This window comes from Astyanax mexicanus, chromosome 2, assembly GCF_023375975.1.
Source record: "Astyanax mexicanus isolate ESR-SI-001 chromosome 2, AstMex3_surface, whole genome shotgun sequence".
Taxonomy (NCBI): domain Eukaryota; kingdom Metazoa; phylum Chordata; class Actinopteri; order Characiformes; family Acestrorhamphidae; genus Astyanax; species Astyanax mexicanus.
Genome location: NC_064409.1, coordinates 45,448,477 through 45,465,428, shown reverse-complemented (window position 1 = coordinate 45,465,428; position 16,952 = coordinate 45,448,477). Strand labels below are relative to the sequence as shown.

The 16,952-nt window shown below is 36.7% G+C and overlaps 1 protein-coding gene across 2 annotated transcripts in view; it reads right to left on the bottom strand.

The window, feature by feature from the left end:
• Positions 1 to 16,952, bottom strand: part of chrm2a (cholinergic receptor, muscarinic 2a) — a 193,283-nt gene that overhangs the window by 106,286 nt on the left and 70,045 nt on the right. For both annotated transcript variants that reach the window (XM_049474359.1, XM_049474358.1), the window contains exon 2: positions 3,052 to 3,215. The gene's annotated coding sequence lies outside the window, so the exon portion shown is untranslated. The remainder of the gene's footprint in view (positions 1 to 3,051; positions 3,216 to 16,952) is intronic.

The following is a 16,952-nucleotide window of genomic DNA, read 5'->3' as shown; positions in this document are numbered from 1 at the left end:
ACACCCCCCCCCCCCCAACCATTTATATTACATTGGCCAAGGGCTAATAAGCATTGCTTCATTTGTAAATTTGAAACTAAACAAATTTTCTACTCATATCTTGAGTTTAATTCATTTTCTTTTACATTTTATTAAAAAACTAATAAAAAAAGAGCAGCACTTTTTGAAAGAAATGTAACATAAGAAAGGTAAAGGGCAAATATTAACTATGTAAGCTGTTTATATTGCTTGCAATTTAGGTGAAGCAAGCATGTGCAAAGCATTTTAATGTAAAGTTGCTTAATTTTGCTGAATTAAATACAAGTAACAAAGTAAACGAGTAACAAAATATGAACACCACACAAGGGTTAAGGGGTATGAATACTATAGTAAGCCATTGTAGCCTATAGGCCTAGGGAGAGCCATTATAGATACAAGGTTGGCTAACAATTCAGTGTGTGTGTGTGTGTGAGTGTTATCATGTGTGGATGGTTATGGTTGTTCGGTAGCACTTGTCTTCACCTCCGTTTCCATCAAGGCATCAAATGAGTGGAACATGTCACTGCGAACTCCTCCATCTGGCTCCTCTCACAGAATCAATACTACTTTCCTTGTCTAGTGTGTATACACACACACACACACACTCACATTCTCTCTCTCTCTCTCACACACACACACACACACACACACACACTTTCAGCAAGCTTGAAAGAATGTTTCAATTGATCCAATGACAATCCTAAACAAAAAAAAAGCCTCTCTAGAAAACAGTGAGGGGGAGAAATACAGGAAGAAAAGGGACTAAATTGAGCACATCACTCTAGATGATTCTGGCTCAGATCAATATTAGAGCCCAGCCATTCTGAAGTAAACCACACACACACACACACACTCACACACACACACACATCCCAGGCTAGCGAGTTTAACTCTCGCTCCCATGGCATAGCACTGCATTAAATCCAGATCTAATTGTACATATTAAAGTACACACAGGCAGATGGTGTTATTGCTCGGGCTCATGTGCATCTAAAGTTTCATTAGTACAGATTCAAGTTTGAGTTTCTGAAGTCTGATCTGAATACATAAATGATGCTTGCATAACTCTGCACCAAGTAAAGGCACGATTACACAGTTACCCCTACATACTGTACACACTCATTCATTCACATGCTCATCAATGATAAATGAGTCTCTTCAATAAATAACCATATATCAATCATTTCTCCCGTTTACAGATTCTTCCTTTTTTTTGAAGAAATGTTTTTTTCTGTTAAATGTGCTTTATTTACATGTACAGTGCTGTGGAAAAGAGAATTAGCCTTCTTAGAGATTTTTTGTTTTTGTTTTTTTGTCATATTTACAACTTTAGTATCAGACAAATATACCCTGAGTAAATAAATAATTAAAAAAAAACATTTTAAATGATTGATTTCATTCATTTCATTTATTGTGGGAACAAAAATCTATCCAAATCAACCTGCCCGGGTGGTAAAAACAAAAAACAAATTAAAACATATAGAGAAATGTCTAAGTATGCTGTAAATAAACATATTTATGTACTTACTTAAAATATAGTTTGGAAAATATGAATATTAGTAAATTGTAGGATACAGTTTTAAATAACACATTTAAATGTCAAATTAAAAAATCCATGTAAATTTGTAACAAACAAAATATGTAGTACATTATATTAAAATATATATTTTTATACACAACGAAGTATACTCGAAGTGTGCTATTTACAAAAGACAGGAACAAGAAGCATATTTGTACTCTAATGTAAATAGATCACATTTATTTAACATCAATTCTTAGTACATTTCTAATATACCCGATTTATAATAGTGATACCCTTGTAATACTCATTAAATGTATTATAATTTTACTGTAAGCATATGTACATTCAGTACATGAAGTAAGATGTTTAAATGTTACTTAAGTTTATTTAAAATAGTTCCAGTTTAGTACAGTTATGTACATTTAGCACAATTTAAGTAAGACTTCTGTAGTATTTTTATACAATTAAAGTATAAAAAAATCACTATACAATAAAAGCAATATACTGATTAAAATTGTGGCTACAAGTACACTTAAGTGCAATAAATAATAATAATCATGCTTAGCATACTTTAATCTACTTTTTTCTCTAGGGTGGCCCTGTTTAAAAACTGTGATCACACATACACTACATTTTTTTTAAAGCTGACTTTTACTGGCCACAACCAGGCTTGATTACTACCAGATCTCTATAATTAAGATATCACATAAATAGAACCTCTCTGACAACATGAAGCCAAAAAAAAATATTTCACCAAATAAAAAACACATTATGCCCTGATCTGAAGAAATCGATAATAGATATAGAATAGATGAGTCTGTCTGTAACAGTCAAGTAAAGTCAAGTAAAGTCATTTCTAAAGCTTTAAGACTCCAGTGAATCACAGTGAGAGCCATTACTCAATGCTGAACATTCACAGGGGTGACGGACAAAAAAAATTACTCCAAAAGGGCATGGACAACTCATCCATGGGGTCACAAAGCAACCCAGAACAACAGCTTAAGAATTGCAGGCCACACTCACCTCAGTTAAGGGAGCAAATACCTTTTTCACAGCACTGTATATTGCTTCATTCATGAAGGGAATTATAATAAAATAAATGTGTTTAATACATGAACACAGAACAAACCACACAGAAATCCGCAGTCATTCACACCATTCATGCTTCACACAATATTTGCCAAAATGCTGTTCAAACTAACAAAGCTGAATGAAAACTGTATATAGTGTACAAACTACTTTAATTTGTTTATCATGCAACATACTATTATTAATCATACGATCCAAAAAAAAATATATATATATATAATATGCAATAGATGGTGTTGCATATAATGTTGCAATAGAGCCATTTTTTGCATGTGTCTGTGTATGTGTGATTAAAAGAACGGTTGAAAGAAAAATTGTAAATGGGAAATAATGCTATCCCCAGCATAGCTGAGCATAGCCAGATTTATTTTCATTATCAGCATTATTTTGTTGATGATTTATGATTACTCATCGAGTCTTACCAGATAGAGGTGCGGTCCTCTCTGTGTCCTGTCAGCACGGTGTGTGGTTAGCTAGCTGAAGAAACTGTACACGACCCTCCCTCCTCTCTTCTCTCATCAGGTTAGCATTAGCTTTTAGCCTTTTAGAAGCTCCGCTTGCTTTCACACCGTTCCTCTTCTTCCACCTGTAACAAAACATAAGCCTGGTTAGCCTTTTACCCTTATCTGTTTAGCCTTTTTAGAATTGCTAAAAAAAAAAAATCTCCCAAACTATCCATTGTGTTTAGCTGCACAGCAGCTTTGTGCTGTGTTTTATTACAGCATATTTAGAACATAACAATATGGATACAGATTAATAATGGAGTCTACATTAAACATATGGTAAATCCTTGCCAGTAACATTTATTAACTAAAGGATGCAGTTCCTGGTGCAGCCCCCACACACAATAAATTGTTATGTAAAACAAAATGGGCCTGTTTCAAAGTTTGACCTACCATAAATCCAAAATGCTAAAGAAAAATAACATGATACTTATGTCATTATTACCATATTTAAAGGCTTCTTCAATGATTTAATGGTGTCATTTGTTAACGAATTTGATTACTTGGTTATAGAGCTGGAGCTTTAAAACTGAAGGTTCCTCAATGGTTGTTGATACATATATAGTACCAGTCAAAGGTCGGACAAAGGCTTAATTATTTGTTTTTTCATTTTTTTATATTTCCATTTTTCATATGTTCTGCATAGTAGATTAATACTATTTTCAAACTTTGAAGAAAAACATATTGAATTATTTAGTAAACAGATTTTCAAAGTAGCCCCTCTTGCTTAGATGACAGCTTTGTACACCTTGTTATTTTCTCAGTCAGTTTTATGAGGTAGAGTCACCTGAAATGATCAACTTTCAGTTAACAGCTGCGCTGAACTTATCAAGAGTTAATTACCTGAAATGTTTGCGTTCTTTTCAAATGTTTTTCAGAGCATCAGTAGAGTTGGTAAACAGTGAATAGCGCTGTATAATAATGTTCTAATCCATATTATGACAACAACTACTCAACTAAGTAAAGATAATAATAACTTTAAGAATTGAAGGTAATTTAAAAGTATCTTCAAGCACAGTTGCAAAGCCATCAAAAATGTTGATGATGAAACTGGCTCTTATCAGTTTTGTCCGCAACGGTTTTGTTTGGAACTTTACTTTTTAAATACTATGGCACTTATCTAAAAGCTGTATCTTCCTAGGACCTGGCGTCCACATGTGTGGACATTACATTTTTGGTGGTCTAGACCACAACATTTAATTTTGCTCAACAAGGGCCTGGTGTCCTCTTATGAGGCCATTATACTGTCACCTAGTGGTGGCAGAAGAGTTTAACACATCACAATTTCGATTCAGTGCATACAGTAAATGTTTATGTTTTTTACTTGGTTTTGTCTTAGTGTTGAAGCAGCACTTTGAATGAGCCATATTGCTTAAAAGAGGCACAATTGTTGTTTCTACATCAAGTGCCAATTAGCCCAATAGCAAAGAGAAATTAGGAGGGTATGAGGTTACCAATAGGAAGTCAAAGTTGAAACACAGTTCTAACCAAAGGTTAATAAAATATTTATACAACGTTCATATTATACATGTACTGCAACAGATATGTTGCTACTTATGTAGTAAAATAAAGTTTTTAATATAAAGGCATAGACATGATCATATATTATCTATTATAACAGCTGCTAGCATGGTTTAGCCAATCAGGTATTAGAAAAAAGAGTCAATGGAGACTGACTACAGTTTTTTCTGGACTTAAACCTTGAAGGCATATCACTGTGGTTGTGTCTCAGTGAGCTGCAAATGAAATATTATAACACTTGTATACAGAAGGCCTTTTTTAATGCTAAGTCTCTCACAATCCAGTCAACAATCTGGCAGAACAGACTGTACCAGCCCCTCTCAGCTCCCTGATATATGGAATAAAACATGAGTAGTCCTCAATTAAAAAAAAAAACATTAAGGTAAAAACAGAGTTTTTTTTTAACACATTTCACTCTAAAAACATGGTCCTCATAATGCCTTTCATGATGTAACAACCAAGAAACTGAGACTTTACATTACATTAGCCCAAAAGTCCAAAGCTTTAAGACATACATAGCTTACATAGAAGACATCATAACACATTTTACAGACAGATACTGAGAGGGTTTGTGAATCATATTTCCCCTTAATACCATAGTGGTGGAGCTATTGTTCTTAAGCTTTTTAAAAAATATATATATTCATCTTCTAGTGCTTTTATAATAGCGAGTAAGACTGTGGATGTGAATGTGAATGGCAAAAATGAAACTTCTGAAACTTTCTTTTGAAAGACAGTGAGGGTTTATCCCAGCTATTCCATTTATACCAGCGACCAGCTGCTCCTGATTCACAGCCAGTTTTTTTTTCTTCTTTTAATATAGTACCAGTCAAAAGAAAAAAACACTTTTTGATTGAATGTATTGAAAAGATATGGAGAAGCTTTGGCTATTCCTATAGTATACTGTGTTATTTGCAATTAATTAAATAATAAGCATTTAGAAAACAAATTAAATAAAGGAACAAATAAAAAAACACTAAATGAGAAGCTTTTGGTACTGTGTGTCTTCAAACAGGTATTAGTTTCTGTTACAGGTGTTCGGTTCCACAACAGCTTCTAGAGTTGGCTCAGTTTCACTGTGGATTGCGAGTTCTAAATGGGATTAGAGGCGTCAGTAACAGCAGAAAAAAAAGGCCTGATTGACAGCATCAAATCCTATCTTGTCATGCCTGTGTAGTTGTGGGATTTGTTCAAAAGAAATGACTGATTTGTATTTGAAATCTTCTTGCTTTTTCATGTGAAAATTAGAAGGTTAGCTACAGGTGACTTTTCAGGAATCGCCCTGTAATACAGTCGCTCTGAAGCCGTAGACTCTCTTTCAATTCATCCTGCTCCCGCCCTCTCTTTCTCTGTTCCTCTGATCATCTGTGGAAGGAATTAGGTGGATTGGAACTGGCAAATTTCCAATTAGATTACGGGACCTTTCAGATGAAAGCTAAAGATGAATGTCGGGATGAACGATGACTAATTTTTGCGGCATTATTTGAACTGCTATGGTTTTAAGATATCCCCTGTCTGTCCAAAAAATCTAAACCACGGCACATAAACCGCGGTGAATCATTCGCCTGTGACGTTACTTAAGATCCTCTATAAATATACTAAACTCTGCATTTAGTTCAGTGGATCCCATATGGCTCGTCTTATGTCTTAAGTCTTTTTTAATGATCTTGTGACGCATACCACAAAATCCCTTTGCTGTCAGATGAGCGGCAAATCATGCCACACCACATACATGGTGCTATTAGTGCTTGCTCATAAGACTGCATGGAATTAACTATCCATCCATCCATCCATCCATCCATCCATCCATCCATCCATCCATTCTTCCACTCATCAATTCACTTATCCTTCCTTCTTCAGACTAAGCCACTTATTAATGCATCCTTTAGAGGTGTAGTGAAGATGACACCCGCCGTATTCCAATAATAGATAGACCACTTTATTAATCCCAGAGGAAAATTCACAAGATGAGACTCGAACCCACAATCCTCAGCTCCGTTAAGCCCCTGGGCCCACCTGTAGCTTAACCCATAAGAGCCAAGACCCAACTAATTGCCTCAACTAACTTTATTCACTTTATTGTTAAAAGTTGGTCTTGCTAAATAATCTGTGTTGGCAAAATTAACTGTATTTGGTAAGGCTAATTGTTTTGCACATGCTCAGTTTGACTCTTTAGTTGAACAGGACCTACTGAGCATTTCTACAGGGGTTATCACTTAATGTTTATTATTATATTTATCAGTAGGTTTTGTGTACACTAGAGCCATGTTGAGGAAAATGTACACCTTTCCCATTGGCAACCTGGCAACATTTATTTGCATATTGGATGTGTCCTCCTATCTCTCACTCACCATCAAGCTGTAATCATTTTTCACACTCTGCTGCCCTCTCATAGGATTTATATACTCTATATCTCATATAATAGTGAACTGTCTGGCCTCAGTGTTACAGGCTATAAGAGCAAGTTACTTTGTTCTGTATTGCCGAACTACATACAGACTGAGACCCGCTGGTCACATGTGCATTTCTGCAAGCTTATATGGCTGACAATAAACATTGTACTGATGTACTGATTGAATAGACAGTTTAAGTTAGCTAAACCAAGTATGTTTAGTAAGAGCAAGTTTTTTTTTTTTTAACTCATTCAACTACTTTATTTTTTAATGTTTAATTTGTTAGGAATTCAAGTTCGGCTAATCAAACTTTGTTTTTAACAAACACAAAACAATCATTTGCTAAACATGAGTTCAGTTTCATGTAAAAAAAAACTAATCTAAGTTGACAGGACCGATAATTCTCTTTAAGAATGACAAACAGTGCAGATGTTAAGATAAGTAAAAAAAAATCTTAATGCCTCACATTGCCAGACAATTTTGAGTTTTCTCAACAGCGTGTTTTTTTACAGTGTAGTTCTTTGGAAGTAAAAAAAAAAACATTTAATTAAAGCATCTGAATTGTCACTCAGGGACTTCATCAGATAAAATGAAGGATACTGTGCTGTAAGGAACTTTTTAAATACATATCGCAATGGTTAATTTGGTTTATAATTGTCCAAACATAACTATAATAAAGAATAATTTAGATGCATTATACTGTATGTTAAATGCATTCATGAATCTAGAAACTACACTTCCACAATACACACTCTAACAACTTGGGGGGGGGGGGGGGGGGGGGGGGGTGTCTCTCTCTCCTTGAGATCCTAAAGTGGAGTGAATTCCACCTCCCAACACACTGGAAACTGTTACATATTTTGTTTTCTTTGTTAATTTCCCTTTTGAACAATCTCTCTATGCGTGCGCTGGCTGACTATAGAGTCAGTGCTTGGGTTCTTCATGGATCATCAGGTAAAATGAGAGATTGAATTTGAATTGAAAAAAAGGGAACTGGAAACTGAGAGAAATGGAAAATAGTAATGAATCTTGCATATTAGTAACTGTGATGTGGGCAAGGCTGGATATTTCCTCAAGGAATTATTGTAAACAAAACCGAACACTGGCACATGATAGAAACAAAACTTGGCACAACAAACACAAACAACGATTTTAAAGAAAACAAACTAGAGTAATATAATAAGTAAAACATTCCAACATTTAACACTAAAACATTTAAAGACCTGAGAATTTAGTGATAATATAATATAGTGAGACAATCACAATTGTCAAATACTGGCTTTGGTTCACTCCTATCAGAATAGCTCGCACCTCATGTGCATAGAACAATGCTGTCGCACCCTTGTGTACGAATTGGCAGGAATTACATGCTGGAAACGAAATCTTTAATCTTTTTTGCCAATATTATTTGGGACAGTTTGTGTGTGTATAAGTGTAAAAGAGAGACAGAGAGAGAGAGAGAGACTTGGCATTACTTGTTCTTAGCCCTAGTGAGGTTTTAATTTTATGGCTAATTGTCAAGAAAAACTCAATGGCATAGGATAAAGGCTGCATTTAGTACACAATATATATGCCAGTGTTAAATCAACATTTTTAACTAAACAGTAAATTTAACCATAAACATACAAAAGGAAGGAATGTACTGACCTGTCATTTGCAAAACAATAGTAGCTCTTTCTGCATACCTATTTTACTTTGTCTTTTCCATCAGGCAACAATAAACTGGGATACTATCATATTTGTTAATAGGTTTAAACATTAAACTACCTTAATTAATTAGATTCATTATTCAACCAGCAATGTGGTATACATTCACATATTAAAGGAGTCAATTCTATATAATTTACATTGAGATTGTCAGCATGCTACCTCAGCATGTAATCTATTAAAATATGTCTGGAATATGGTCCACATTTTGAAATCCACCGTATTTACTTTCTGAAATAAAAGGTTGTTCTATGACAAAATTAATCTGTACATCCAAAATACAACCACGCTCTGATTATATGCCTTAATTTAACCAATTTAACCAAAAGATTAAGCCTTAATTTAACCAATAGTACTAATAGTAGTCTTTCTCTCTGTACTGGATCTTTATCCATTCCATCCTCTCTCCAACTCAGTCTTTCTTGTTAAAAAAAAAAAACAAAAAACCCTGCTCTTTTCGAAGAACCATACAGTATCCATGCATCTGTGTTGCACCTTAGCTCGTACATAAACACATATACACTTGTGCCATACGCTCCTGCCCTCTATATATAACTGTCACACCTAACAAGCCACTCAGAGCTGATGCGAGAGACGAAGAGGACATTTCTCCCTCTCACTTTTACTCTCTCTCTCTCTCTCTCTCTCTACCTCTCTTACTCTCTCTCGTGAAAATCTGAGTCAGAGCTCTTGGTGTTGAGTGACAGTGTGAGAGCTGGCCCTTATTGTCCTCCTCCTCGCCTCTCCCCTCATCTCCTGTGCAGTGCCAGTAACAGGCGTCTAACCCACACTCCTGTGTTTAAATGCTAATTCAGGTTATTACTCTGCCTGTTTGTGACTATTCTTATGTGCCAAACCCTGTTAATAAACCTATGTTTTCTAACCAGCGCTTGTCTCCCCTGGTCCTGCTCTACGTTACAAAATATTTAAAAAATTCTACAATTGTTTTCTAACGGATCATGTTCAGTCTGATAACTGTGTGGTTAATAAACATAGGAGAAGAAGGCTAGAAGGAGGGAGAGGAGGGTAGAAGTGTGGTTTGGCTCGGGTATAAAGGCAGAGGGTGTTAGAGGAGGAGGGTGTGAGCTGATGGTGGTGGTATGGCTGTTTTGTACGCAGAGAGTAATCTTCAGTAGATAGAGATTGGAGCTGCTGATAAATCCTGTTTATCTGTGACTCAGTATGAGTGCTAATTACAAACACAGAGAGCGAGAGAGAGAGGAAAAGAGAGAGAGAGAGAGAGAGAGAGATCTAATGTGTCTCTGCTCTCTGGTGGATGCAGCTTTAGAGGCTCTCTGGGGAGCAGGTGGAGTGAGTGAAGAAGGCTGAAGAGCAGGTGAACGGCGCGAGAGCTGCAGGGTTTTAGACGTCTTGTTTAGATGGCTCGGGTGCTGCTGGAGCACTGCCTAATGGTTCCTTCTCCCAGAGGCAATAATGCTTTCACCACTTTAATCACAAACCTCATTAAACTCTACACAGACACGTAGTCTTGTGCACACACACCCAAAAATACACACACACACACACACACACACACACACATACTGGCACACATTCTGGCTCGTACTTGATGCTGATCGTAATTAAAAGCTTCTAATGATGGCTATGATGTTGTGTAGTTTGGATCTATTAGGGAGCCTTTGTTGATACTGTATGTCATTTACAGCAAATCTCTCTGATGTGAGCACAGTTTGCCGTCCGTTCGTCACTTCTTTAGTGTGTTTTTGTGTGTGTGTGGGGAGGGAGTGGGGACCTTTTTTGGGTAGGGACCCCAGTCATGAGGCTACTGCACTGCTGTCTACTGGGGGTAGTAATGCTGTGGACACTGTAGATCAAGGGGTGTTGTTGGGTTTTGTTTTGCCGCTGCCCTAAACAGTATGCTTTCTCTTGTTGTTCTGATCAAACACAACAAATATTTCAGGTTCAGAGAAAAGCAGGTTTATTCTGTTCGATCACACATAAGAACACACATAAGGAACATATGGTTTTACGCATATACCTTGGAAATATATACAAATTTGAGTGGAGGTGTTCTGTCGAGTTATGCTACCCATTGATTTGTGCTTCTTTACAGCACTACGTGTGTGCCCACCAACATTTTTTTGTAATGTTTTTTCTTGTTTTTCATGATAATTCCTTTTCCTGTTTTTTTTTCAGAGCATTAAACAACCTGCTTGAATGAAAGAAAGAAATAAAAGTAAGTAAATAGCAGCAAAAAAATACAAAATAATAAACCATTAAAAATACAGTTTATGGTCACATATATGACCTTTACTTTTAACTTTGTACTTTACCTGTTACTGAGATTTAGCCTGTCCACATATCATAACTAGGCTTCTGCTGGTAGTATTTTCTAATATGGTGTCGAATGTGGTGCTTTTTTTTTTTTTTTTTACCTTTTTAAAAACTTAAATACTACTAGGTTAGCACTGTTTGACAAGGTAGCACAACTCGACAGAACACCCTGACTGAAGGTTGGGTTTTGGATTAGATGTGTTAGCTTGGCACTATTTAACCTTGAGTGATATGGATGTCAGTAGGAATGCTTGTGAACGTGTGTGAGAAAGAAAACAGCAGCAAGTGTCTAAGGGGAGAAGCTACTGTGTGTGGCTCTTTTCTCTCCATCATGTTTATCTCCTGTTGAATCCCAGTCAGCATTAATTATTTAATAAAACTGCACATGTGCCTCAGCAGAGCCACATGGCTCACTAAATTCAGAGAGCGAGAGAGCACAAGAGAGCGCGAGAGAGTGCGAGGGAGGGCCGGACATGCAGTGAGACAGTGAGAAGCTAGAAACAGAACCTACACGGTTTGTAGTCAGTCGTAAGCTTCTGGTCCTGATGCCTGAGGTCTACACTGAAGCTCTGTGATTTTATTAGATCTGGAACAATGTAATGTTTCATATGGCAGATCTCCACGTGTTCTCTCTCTGAGATTTTATCGCTCCCCTCCCTCTTTTCCTCGTTTCCTTGTTTCCTCTTTTCCTCGGCACTATCTCTGAGGCCAAGCCTGTTCCACTAAGTGTAAAATCAGGTGCAGGTTTGCTTTAAAGCGCGTTCGCCCCTGAATCACGGCCCTGTTCCAGCCTGGAGTTCTGACTCTAGGCGCGTGTGCGGCGCCACAGTCGCTAAATCCTTTTAGCACGGAGCTGAGTGTGTGGAAGTCAGCATGGCGGACTCGATAATAAGCTGAGTAGGATATTAAAGCCGGGCGCAGCTGATGGAGGCGCGCTTAAAAATCTCAGCATTAATCCCCTTTTCAGAGGCTGATGTAAGAGCATGCGTGCGGAGGATAAATATAATCTAATAATGGGAATGGGATCATTCAAAATAAAAACCAATTAAAAACATGTGTTTTGCTCAATCTAGGCTGAATCCCCTGAGCATGGCGTCACGCAGACTGTTCGGCGGAAGGCTGGAAGCTGGCGTTGCTTTGTGTTGTCTGGGTCCTGCCCTCTTCCCCCTGTGGACGGAAGCTGCCGTTCAATTCCTGTGTTTGACCCCAGTGATGAGGGAACATGCAGGACAAGCTGGACTGTGCCAGAACTCTGGCTGTGTTGTCCTTGTAAAGCCCTAATACTAATCACTGTGTCTGTGATGTCTGTTGGGGTTTAAATACATAACAGACTTCCTCCTTCTGTTTCCAGAAACATACTCTCAGAAGTTCACTAGCTAGAAGACCTTTGGTCGTATCTTACATCTTAGACTGCGTCAACCGTCAGTCTATTTTCACATAGTTTAAACAGCAGCAGTGCTTCTGAATACATCTACACATATAGGCATGGTGGTCTCTCAAAATTAGGTGTGTTTAGGCCATAGACTGTATATAGCTGGACAGAGCATCGTCTCTCTAAAATTGAAACCATCACAGGTCGGGCGCCCCCTGCTGTTCGGTTTCAGAAAGCTGTGTAACCCCACCCATCCCCATAGGTTTCAATGGCAAAACAGACAACTTTCAATCACGTTTTTTTCTAATACACTGTAATTCTATTTATTATTTAAATGCAACAGCTAGTGTAACCTCTGCTTATATTGTCAAATTTTTAAATCCCCACAGAATTCGTTTTTTAAACCGTTATTCAGCTCTATTCAAAAAGGTGTAGTTATTGTAAAACTCGGGCTCCAGGATCGGCAACATGGCGGAAGATTTTGGCTTCATTTTCATTGAATGAATGGGAATGGCGACATGGCGTCCATCTTTTTTTACAGTCTCTGGTTTAGGCACATTTCTGCTGTACTGTTATCTTGTTATCTGCAGTGGAAAACACACACAAGTGCACCACCGACTGAAAACAACCTACACAGACATCAACAGTCAGATGTTCATTGCTATCTTGGCATTGAATTCTCAACAAAGACGCATCCTGCAGCTGTGCACAAACCCATAGCGCATGCCTGTTCCCAGCTATCCAAACTTCTACATCAACAATAAACAGAATGAATGAGCGAGAACGAGTAGATCATTGTCCAGGTAGCTGCACCCCTGAAATGGCAATGCGCCAAAGTTAGAGTGAGCCTGGCTCTTAAAGGGAATGGCAAGTGACACGCTGATTGGTTTATTGCATGTTATGTTGTGCGTTTCAAGCAAAGACACACTGATCTATAGATCCCTCAAATAGGGCTCCTAAAATTTGAACACTTGCATTCAATGGTCAATGCACTGAGTTTAGTGTGGGGGTCTGACTTTCTCTTTTGTTGGGGTTATTTAATAGGCTTTATATGCTTTATATGTTGGTTGGGAGTAAGGATAATGTGTGTATGTTTAGATAAGTTGCATTTAGGCATGGTAGTTTCACCAGTGGAGGGTTAATAACTCTTAATAATCTTGGTGTTGGGTTAGATGGTGGATAAGGGTCTCCATCAGTGTGAAAGACTGTTTAACAAGCAATGATTCTCTCATCAATAAAATAAAGTTTGCACAAAAAGACTATGACCTGATTACTCCACCCCCAGTAATATTACTATACTCTTCACCGAACTGAAAATATTTTAAGTAATAACTGAATGCAAACATGGATTTTATTTTTTAAAATAACCTTCGACAGGCTGATGGGTTTTATTAATCAATCTCAACAATGTATAGAGATTAGGTTTGCTTTCTTTATTTTTAACTCTTTTATAATACTTTTATCATGCTTCTTGTATGGGCAGTAAGTGTTTATTTGCTTTGTAAAACACCAATCTAAGAATAAATACAAATAACATTCATACGAATAGTGTTCAATAAACATCTGCAAAGCTCTCCTCAATGAAGTATAGTATTACAGTATTTATATAGTCATTTATAATCATACTATCAACAGCTGGTCTGGAAAAAAAAAACAGTGCTTTATGATTTTGATAGATAAATTCACGTGCTGGCTGGAAGCATCCTGGACAAATCTGTTCTTTAGTCCCCTCCCTATGTCTCAACAACTATCCTCCAAATGAGACATTCCTTTTCCTTTGTTCTCTTTCTATATTTAACTGCATATGTTCTAATGTGATCTACTGTGTGATTTTTTTAAAACACTTTTTATGTTTGCCCATTTTTTGTTGGTCTACATGCAGGAACCTTTTCACTCCCTGGTGTACCAAACTTCCCTGTTTTAAAACAGAATAATAAAATAAAGATCAAAGCAAGGTGGAGGTGGTTGGAGATGATGCAACTTAAGAAAATAACTGTCCTTAACAATGTTGTGTTGTATATTTCATTGTTAGAGTGTTGTCTAACGAATGCAGTATAAACAATAATGATTTTATGATTTTAACCATGTACAAAAACACAAAAAAATTAACATAAATATTATTTATTACTATTTTGTCATATATTGACAAAAAGTGTTAAACAATCCAAAATACTCAAAATGTGAAGTATTTAGGTGTATTTTGGGGTGCTGTTTACTTGTGGTTTCTGAGGCTGGTAACTCTGATGAACTGATCCAGTTTCATCCCAACCTTTTTAAAAAAAATCTTGAGATTGTTTGGATTGACTGACCTTTTTTTTTTATGAATAGTTGTGTAATTTTTTGACACAATATCGATTAGATATTACTTACTTAAATAGGGCTATTAACTATTTACAAGCTAACAATTAGCAAATAACAAAGCTACAGACAACTTATTAGCATTGTCATTGTCAACATAGCAATTTTACATGTATGTATTATCATCACACCTTCACCAAAGATCACAATGAATGGGATTTCTTCTCAGAGCCTCCGTGAGCAGAGGGAGCTGGATGTACGAGATTTCAGCAGAGATTACTATATATGGGCTCCCGTCCAATGATGCATGAAGCAGACAAGAGAGCAGGGAGAACATGCATGAACATGAATAAAGTAATGCAGGAACTCTCTCCACTGGAGACGTTCTATCTCTCTATCTCTTTTTCTCTCTCTCTTTCTCTCTCGTTCAACACTCAGTAAAATCAGCCTTGTTAATTTAACACCTTGCTCGTAGGAGAGGTGCACCTACACAGTGTGCATTAAAGCAAGCTTTAACACTCGAGGTGTTATTTTAATACTGGCTTTATTTGACTAATTATAATATGCATTCATTCATTACTGATCTTTTATTTGCATTCATTTCCAAGCAGTGCCTAAATAGCCATTTTTAACATTTTTTTAACAGGGCTAAAAACATTGTAATGTTCCAGTAATACATTGCTATCATTGCCACTGATGTTTCAGAACACCAATAAGTGTGCTATGTATCTATAGTGAAAGCAAAACAACACAACGCATAAACTGTGTAGCACTGTCATCCCGGGTCAAATAGGTATAAACATTGTGAATTACTATGTTACCACAGTGACAGTTTTGTATCTCTCAGCTTGTCCAGAAATGCATGTGAAAAGCATGTCCTTCAGCACTGGCTTAAAGCACATATTACAGTATTCCTGACTGTAGGAAAAGTCCAAGAAATACAAATTCTCATGCAACCAAGCTTTAATCAATGGACATTAATTAATGGGCATTAATTGTTATATGGACATATATATATATATATATATATATATATATATATATATATATATATATATATATATATATATATATATATATATATATATATATATATGAGGTGCCAATTGCTAACATTATGTTACATTAAAATGTAAAATATAAAACTGTTGAGTCTATGAAGTGATGAACTGATGCAATCTGTCCTTTTTTGGAAAAATGACACAAAAATAAGTATGCGCAATAAAAAAATTGTTTCATATTTATGTGAAAGCTCTTCCTATGAATAAAAATATCTTCGCTGTCCAATGGAAAAAAAAAACAAGTATCTATAAAACAGCCACTTTACAGGAGAGAAAAAAATCTTCTAAACTTATAGTCAGTGTAAAAAGAGTTTATTTCAGGTCATTTTTAGGTATTTCTATTGGTCCGTTCATCAAGAAATTTGTCATAGTATTAAGGACAGTTTGTCTGTCCAAATAATGTAGTAAACTAAAATTCGACAAAAATGGAGATACTTGTTTTTTTTTAAAGGACAGTGAGTGATATACAAGATATACAAGTCATCAAAGCACCAGCATCGTTTTAAAGCTGTTTTTATATGGTAGAATGCAACATAATGATTGTCTGTTTGATAGGGCTGCACAATACTGGAATACATTTACATTGCAATTGTTCATTTTCTCGCAATATTAAAAAATACAGGGCACATGACATCACCGGTGAGCACCACCCCCACTGGCGAGCTGTCTTGTGTCTGGACCGATCAAGAGCTGAGTCAGCGCTGAACACTCAAAACGTGAGGAAAACTGCAAAACAACAGTAATCGGCCCTTTAATCAGGCATTTAAATGGCTTTTTAAAGAAAAGGTAAATAAGAGCATTTTTCTGGGATTAAAAGTGTGAATTCAGCTGTAACTGGAAATATCTGCACTGCAAAACTGTGCCGGGCTGAGGTGCACAGCTTTCCACGTGTGCGCTTACAAGCAAGTGCCCAAACATGTGGATGGAGGCCATGAGGTTATCTCGTGTTTACTCTCCCCCTGCCCACCTATCTCGGCCCACCCTTCTCAGGCAGCAGCAGCCTGTCACTCACACAGACACAGAGACATCGCTGTGTATCTACTTCTTGTGTCAAGAGTCAAAACATGGCAATAGGACCTTGGACCCATATGTGTTTAATTGCCTTTAATTGCCTTAATTGCACATACGCGCATCGCAATGATGAGGCTTAAACGATATATATCGTGCAGCCCT